Source organism: Triticum dicoccoides, chromosome 2A (genome assembly GCF_002162155.2).
Source record: "Triticum dicoccoides isolate Atlit2015 ecotype Zavitan chromosome 2A, WEW_v2.0, whole genome shotgun sequence".
Classification (NCBI taxonomy): Eukaryota; Viridiplantae; Streptophyta; class Magnoliopsida; order Poales; family Poaceae; genus Triticum; species Triticum dicoccoides.
In genome coordinates this window covers 417,546,433-417,555,034 of record NC_041382.1, presented here as the reverse complement: position 1 = coordinate 417,555,034, position 8,602 = coordinate 417,546,433, and the positions used below count along the sequence as shown (strand labels likewise).

Genomic DNA, 8,602 nt, shown 5'->3' with positions numbered 1-8,602 from the left:
CGGCCCATCTCTGGCCACCTCTCCTATCTTCCACTAAGGCCCACTAAGGCCCATATACCTCCCGGGGGGGGTTCCGATAACCTCCCGGTACTCCGGTAAAATCCCGATTTCACCCAGAACACTTCCGATATCCAAACATAGGCTTACAATATATCAATCTTTATGTCTCGACCATTTTGAGACTCCTCGTCATGTCCGTGATCACATCCGGGACTCTGAACAACCTTCGGTACATCAAAATGCATAAACTCATAATATAACTGTCATCGTAACCTTAAGCGTGCGGACCCTACGGGTTCGAGAACAATGTAGACATGACCGAGACACGTCTTTGATCAATAACCAATAGCGGAACCTGGATGCTCATATTGGCTCCTACATATTCTACGAAGATCTTTTATCGGTCAGACCGCATAACAACATATGTTGTTCCCTTTGTCATCGGTATGTTACTTGCCCGAGATTCGATCGTTGGTATCCCATACCTAGTTCAATCTTGTTACCGGCAAGTCTCTTTACTCGTTCTGTAATACATCATCCCGCAACTAACTCATTAGTTGCAATGCTTGCAAGGCTTAAGTGATGTGCATTACCGAGAGGGCCCAGAGATACCTCTCCGACAATCGGAGTGACAAATCCTAATCTCGAAATACGCCAACCCAACATGTACCTTTGGAGACACCTGTAGTGCTCCATTATAATCACCCAGTTACGTTGTGACGTTTGGTAGCACATAAAGTGTTCCTCCGGCAAACGGGAGTTGCATAATCTCATAGTCATAGGAACATGTATAAGTTATGAAGAAAGCAATAGCAACATACTAAACGATCGGGTGCTAAGCTAATGGAATGGGTCATGTCAATCAGATCATTCATCTAATGATGTGATCCTGTTAATCAAATGACAACTCTTTGTCCATGGTTAGGAAACATAACCATCTTTGATTAACAAGCTAGTCTAGTAGAGGCATACTAGTGACACTCTGTTTGTCTATGCATTCACACATGTATTTTGTTTCCGGTTAATACAATTCTAGCATGAATAATAAACTTTTATCATGATATATAAGGAAATAAATAATAACTTTATTATTGCCTCTAGGGCATATTTCCTTCATCTTTGTCTCCCCTTGTGTTGAATCAATAAATTTGGGTTGAATACTCTACCCTCGAAAACTGTTGCGATCCCCTATACTTGTGGGTTATCATATAGCTAACTACTGGCTATATAAAACTGCCATGTTATATATAGCCATCATTTATATTCACTCATACAATAGTCTGTGCTATAATGTAGGCTATACATTAGTATATTTTTCTATTCTCTCTCTTTCTCTTTCTTCACATTAATTGTATGTGCCTAGGAATATGCATATAATTAGGCTCTTGCATGAGAGCCCACCCCCTTACGTTTTCACATCTCTTCTCCGCACTCACAAAAATGACATTTAAGCGGGCTGTAAACCCCTATGTATTTACTCTGACCCAAGAACCTTCCTCTATGCATGGTCCTAGGTAAAATCATTTAATAAGAAGGCATAGAGAAAGCAAAATAAATATGAACTTATAGCCAACTCTATTATGTGAGTAATTAATAATGCTAAGTCTTGGTGACATGACATGAGCTGGTAGCTGCCTATATTATTAAGAGCATGGTTAATAGTATAGAACTGTTGGCTATAAGCCATTGCCATGTCATCTGTAGCCCATCTTATAGCCCATATGTAAAATAGTTAATTAGAAGAGTGTACTACTTTTTTATTATATGGCCCATCTTTCACTCTCACAAAGTGCCTAGGAGCACGTGCTAGAGCCGGCTCTTCACCAAGAGCCCGCTTACCTTGTCTCTCCTCTTTTCTTTCCTCCAACTAAGTAAGAATATACTAGTTTATTTCTTATAGCCACCTAACTCAGCTCTATTGTACTTGCTCTAACCATGCTCTGAGTAACATAACACACCCCAATACAAGTTTATTTATATTGCAAGTAGTTAATGAGGATAGATGTGTTTGTAACGCAACCCTAAGCAAAATGAGTCACAACCTAATAAATACAACCATCTAGTATGATACTAGTTTTATGATACTTTGCACTATGGATGCATTTCCTTTGTCCTCAAATAAGAGCACCTACACCCGCGGACACCAAATTTGAGCCCTCAAACGCCTGGGAATGTGTCTGGGCGCGTCCGCGGGCAGTAACTGGGCAGCCCTAAGATTTCTTTCTCTCCATCTGAATACCTCATATTTCAAATGTTACATCCAGAAATCATGCAAAATAAAAACCTATGTACTATGTAGATCAACTATAACCTAGCCTACACTACTCGTTGTCGTCGGAGATGTCCACGGGCTCCAGGTACATGGTCGGCAGCCGTAACTCCCGCTCCTCCGACTTCTCCTCCGCCTTTGTGTCGGCCTCTGCCATTGCGTCGGCCTCCACCTCTAGATCGGTGAAAAGCTAGTCGATCTCCACCTTTCGTTGGTGGAGGAAGCGGCGGTTGGCCTCCGCCTCCAACTGGATGGATACGATGATGGACTCCTACTCCGTCGCCTCCGCCGGGGCCAGCTGGAGGCGCCGGGGGTGAATATAATGGAAATATGCCCTAGAGGCAATAATAAATTGGTTATTATTATATTTCCTAAATCATGATAAAGGTTTATTATTCATGCTAGAATTGTATTGATCGAAAACTTAAATACATGTGTGAATACATAAACAAATATCATATCCCTAGTAAGCCTCTACTAGACTAGCTCGTTGATCAAAGATGGTTAAGGTTTCCTAACCATAGACATGTGTTGTCATTTGATAACGGGATCACATCATTAGGAGAATGATGTGATGGACAAGACCCATCCATTAGCTTAGCATATTGATCGTTCAGTTTATTGCTATTGCTTTCTTCATGTCATATACATATTCCTTCGACTATGAGATTATGCAACTCCCGGATACCGGAGGAATACCATGTGTGCTCGCAAACGTCACAACATAATTGAGTGGTCATAAAGATGCTCTACAGGTATCTCCGAAGGTGTTTGTAGAGTTGGTATAGATCAAGATTTGGATTTGTCACTCCGAGTATCGGAGAGGTATCTCTGGGCCCTCTCGGTAATACACATCATAAGCTTGCAAGAAAATGACTAAGGAGTTGGTCACGAGGTGATGTATGACAGAATGATTAAAGATACTTGCCGGTAACGAGATTGAACTAGGTATGAAGATACCGACGATCGAATCTCGGGCAAGTAACATACCGATAGACAAAGGGAATAATGTATGTTGTCATAACAGTTCGACCGATAAAGATCTTCGTAGAATATGTAGGAGCCAATATGGGAATCTAGGTTCCGATATTGGTTATTGACCTGAGAGGTGTCTCGGTCATGTCTACATAGTTCTCGAACCCGTAGGGTCCGCACGCTTAACATTCGTTGACGATATAGTGTTATATGAGTTATATGATTTGGTAACCGAATGTTGTTCGGAGTCCCGGATGAGATCAGGGACATGACGAGGAGTCTCGAAATGGTCGAGAGGTAAAGATTGATATATAGGACAATGTTATTTGGACACAACTGTTTCGGGACGTACTGGGAAGGAATCGGGTCAACGGAAGGGGTTCTGGGCACCCCCCGACAAGTTATGGGCCTTATGGGCCAAAGGAGGGGACAGACCAGCCCACAAGGGGGCTGGTGCGCCCCCTCCCTTGGTTGCCCAGCCCTAGGGAAGGAAAAGGGGGAGGGCTAGCCCCTCCTGCCTTTCCCTCTCATGGGAGAAAGGAAAAGGGGGGGGGGGGGGCGCCACCCTCCCCTGCCTTTCCCCGCACTCCAAATAAGGAAAGGGGAGTGCGGCTTGGGAGGGACCCCAAGTAGGATTCCTCCTACTTGGGCGCCTCCTTTGGATGCTCCTCCCTCCCTCCCACCTATATATATGTGGGAGGGGGGCTCCTGGCACACAACAGACAATTGTCTAGCCGTGTGCGGTGCCCCCTCCACCGTTTACACCCCCGGTCACATTTTCATAGTGCTTAGGCGAAGTCCTGCGGAGATCACTTCACCATCATCATTACCACACCATCGTGTTGCTGGATCTCATCTACTACCTCGCCATCTTGCTGGATCAAGAATGCGGAGGATGTCACCGAGCTGAACGTGTGCAGAACACGGAGGTGTCGTATGTTCGGTACTTGATTGGTTGGAGCACGAAGAAGTTCGACTACATCAACCGCTTTGTTAAACGCTTCTACATCAACAACAAACTTGATGAAACACCGTTGTGGTTTTTGTCTACGTAAGAACGGTTCTTGCTAGAAGCCCGTAGCAGCCACGTAAAACTTGCAACAACAAAGTAGAGGACATCTAACTTGTTTTTGCAGGGCATGATGTGATGTGATATGGTCAAGATATGATTTGATATATGTTGATGTATGAGATGATCATGTTTTGTAATATCGACAACCGACAGGAGCCTTAGGGTTGTCTCTTTATTGTATGAAGTGCAAGCGCCATGTAATTTATTTACTTTATCACTACTAGCAAAAGGGCCTGTGCGTTGCAACGGGGAAAAATATCATAATCTCCAATCGCTTTGACCATATTTTAGTGCATCACCGAGATACACTATCACTCACAATTTCTTAAAATCATGAACAATTTTAAATCATGAAAACTTTTTAAAACCATGAACATATTTGAAATTGTGAACATTTTCCAAATTCATGTACACTTTTATAAATTTTCAAACATTTTTTAAAATTAAGACAAAATTGGATTCATGAACATTTTATACTGTTTGCAAACATTTTTTCTAACAATTGCGATCATTTTTCTAAACAATTTTCTCAAATCAGTGAACATTTCTAGAATCGACGAACAATTTGGAAATTGTTGGAAGAATTTTTGAAACTCACGAACAATTTTTGTATGTAACGAACATATTTTTGAAATGCATGAACATTTTATAAATGAATAAACTATTTTGTAAGTGAGGGGTAGTTTTTAGTTAACATAAACGACTAATAGCACGGTTGGAAACTAATCATTTTTCTAGTCAAATTACATGTATAAATTACTCTATTAGTAGGTAGGTATAGATAAGGAGTGCGGAAATAGTAAGTTTTCCCAAATTTACAATTAAGTTTAGTGAATCAGACACCCAAGCTCTAGATAAACTTGCATGAATTAGAGTTTACCTTAGCAGCATGAAATCACTCTTCCATGGCAAACTCACAATTTTCTTTTACACGGCCGTGTATTGTCTACACATGCTGATATATGAGCACAAGCATGCAGTGTAAAATGTGAATGCACACGCACACTGTACTACATTGATGAAGTTTCCACGTTGGTGGACAATTTGTTAGCTCTCTGTTAGATGGATGGTCCGCACTCCTGCGAACAAACTATGTTTGGATGTATTGTGGCTTCAGATAAAACATATCACGGAGAGTTTCTGCATGCGTGAACTAATATTCTACCTATCACATTATTGGAGAGAAGATCTGAGCACTTACTAATTGGTTCCGCCGGATCACAAGCTGTGCATCGATTGATTCCTTCCGGCCGGAAGGCATATATGAGTATATGACATATCCATCTAGCTGCTTGTCTACTTGCCCACGGTGGCGGGAAACTTAGTCAGGCTCTCGATCTGGACGCTCCCAATCCTGCTGTCCATCCTGTATCTGTATGTACAACACCCCCTGCACCCTTATGAACAGCTCTCTGCGAGAGCCTCTCGCGTATCTGATCGGCGGCGGCCGTGTCGAGCGCTTCAACGACGTCGAGACCGTGCCGCCCTCCCCTCCGGGGACCCCGCCAACGGCATCGCTTCCAAGGACGTCATCCTTGACCCTGTGGCCAACATCCATGCCCGCATCTACCTCCCCTTCACCGTCGCTTCGGAGCCCGACAAGAAGTTCCCCGTAGTCATCTTCTTCCACGGTGGCGCGTTCTTCGTCCACACCGTCGCGTCTCCGCTCTACCACAGGTACTGTACCTCCCTCGCCGCAGCCGTCCTCGCCGTCGTCGTCTCAGTCGACTACCGTCTCGCCCCGGAGTACCACATTCCAGCCGCATACAACGGCGCCGAGCCGCGATGCCTCCCGTGTCGTCCTCAAGGGCGACAACACCGGAGCCAACATGGTGCACGCCACGACGATACGGCTAGGGAAGGAGCGCATGGGTGGCTACGGCGACAAGGTCAGCAGTTTGGCACTCCTGAACCCTTACTTCTGGGGAAAGAGCTGGTGGGCGGGAAGCCCACCGACGCTGGGTACCGCGGCGGCTTCGATCGCGCATGGGAGGTCATCTGCAGTGGCAAGTTCGGCTTTGACCGCCCGTACATCAACCAGGTGGCGCCTCCGGGGGAGTGGAGGCAGCTTGGGAGCGGTTGTGTGCTGGTCAACACAACGGAGCACTGCTAGTTCGTGGAGAGGGTGCGCGCGTACGCGGAGGGGATCAAGGCGTGCGGGTGGGACGCCGAGCTGGAGTTCCACGAGGCCAAGGGTGAGGGTTATGTCGTGACTCCGAGAATGCTGTCAAGGAGCTCGCCGCCTCGCCATGGTGGCGTATGTCGTCGTTTCTATCTTTTTATCCCATCGAGTGGAACGTCTTTATTTGGGAAATGCATCTAGCGTAACGTGGGAGATCCAATTAGAACGCTAGTTGGGCTTGGGCTGGTCCATTAGATCGAGTTAGCCTCGGCTAATGAAAGATCCATCTCTAGGGTTCCTAAAAAACGAATCGATCGCTAGACCGACCAAATCAGATCGATCGCTGGGATAGATCTACTTTTAAATCTCGTCCATCAATCTCTATGATTAACATAAAATCAACGGACATAATAGGATGACGTATGGGGAACTATGAAAGCCTCCATCCTTTAATATTAGGTAATAAAGATGCGTTAGCGATAGTTGTAGAAGCAATAGTTGGCGTGACCACCTTGACACAACGACGCTAGGATGGAGATCAAGGTGTCAAGCCGGTGACGATGAAGATCATGATGATGCTTTGGAGATGGAGATCAAAATCATAAGATGATGGCCATATCATGTCACATATTTTGATTGCATGTGATGTTTATCTTTTATGCATCTTATTTTGCTTAGAACGGCGGTAGCATTCTAAGATGACCCCTTTACTTAATTTCAAGAAAAAAGTGTTCTCCTTGAGTATGCACAGTTGCTATAGTTCATCATTTGGAGACACCACATGATGATCGGGTGTGATAGACTCTACGTCCACATACAACGGGTGTAAGATAGTTTTGCACATGCAGAATACTTGGGTTAAACTTGATGAGCCTAGCATGTACAGACATGGTGTCGGAACACTGGAGACCGAAAGGTCGAACATGAGTCATATAGTAGATATGATCAACATAAAGACGTTCACCATTGATGACTACCCCATCTCACGTGATGATCGGACATGGGTTAGTTGATTTGGATCATGTATCACTTAGATAAATTTGAGGGATGTTTATTTAAGTGGAAGTTCGTTAGTAATTTGATTAATTGAACTTAATTTATCACGAACTTAGTCTTAATAGTTTCGCATATCTATGTTGTAGATCAATAGCTCGTGATATAGCGCCTATATATTTCTGATATGTTCCTAGAGAAAACTAAGTTGAAAGAGGATAGTAGCAATGATGCGGGCTGGGTCCGTGATCTGAGGATTATCCTCATTGCTGCACAGAAAAATTATGTTCTTGATGCACCGCTAGGTGACAGACCTATTGCAGGAGCAAATGCAGGCGTTATGAATGTTTTTCAAGCTTGATATGATGACTACATAATAGTTTAGTGCGCCATGCTTTACGGCTTAGAACCGGGATTTCAAAAACGTTTTGAACACCATGGAACTTATGAGATGTTCCAAGAGCTGGAATTGGTATTTTAGACTTATGCCCGTGTTGAAAGGTATGAGACCCTTGACAAGTACTTTGCCTACAAGATGGACGAGAATAGATCAGCCAATGAGCATGTTCTTAGAATGCCTGGGTAGTGCAATCGCTTGAATCAAGTGGGAGTTAATCTTACATATAAGATAGTGATTGACAGAGTTCTCTAGTCATTATCACCAAGCTACTAGAACTTCGTGATGAACTATAATATGCAAGGGATGAAAAAAAACGATTCCCGAGCTCTTCACGATGCTGAAATTGGTGAAGGTAGAAATCAAGCAAGAGCATCAAGTGTTGATGGTTTAACAAGACCACTAGTTTCAAGAAAAAGGGCAAGGGAAAGAAAGGGAACTTCAAGAAGAATGGCAAGCAAGTTGCTACTCTCGTGAAGAAGCCCAAAGTTGGACCCAAACCTGAAACTGAGTGCTTCTACCGTAAAGGAAATGGTCACTGGAAGTGAAACTGCCCCAAATACTTGGCGGATAAGAAGGATGGCAAAGTGAACAAAGGTATATTTGACATACATGTTATTGATGTGTATTTTACTAATGTTCAAAATTACCCTTGGGTATTTGATACCAGTTCATTTGCTAAGATTAGTAACTCAAAACAGGAGTTGTAGAGACTAGTTCAAAGCGAGGTGACGATGTGTGTTGGAAATGATTCCAAGGTTGATATGATCACCA

The 8,602-nt window shown here is 43.8% G+C and overlaps 1 pseudogene; it reads left to right on the top strand.

The window, feature by feature from the left end:
- Nucleotides 1-5,716: 5,716 nt before the first annotated feature.
- On the top strand, nt 5,717-8,017 carry LOC119357871 (annotated as a pseudogene).
- The last annotated feature ends 585 nt before the right edge of the window (nt 8,018-8,602 follow it).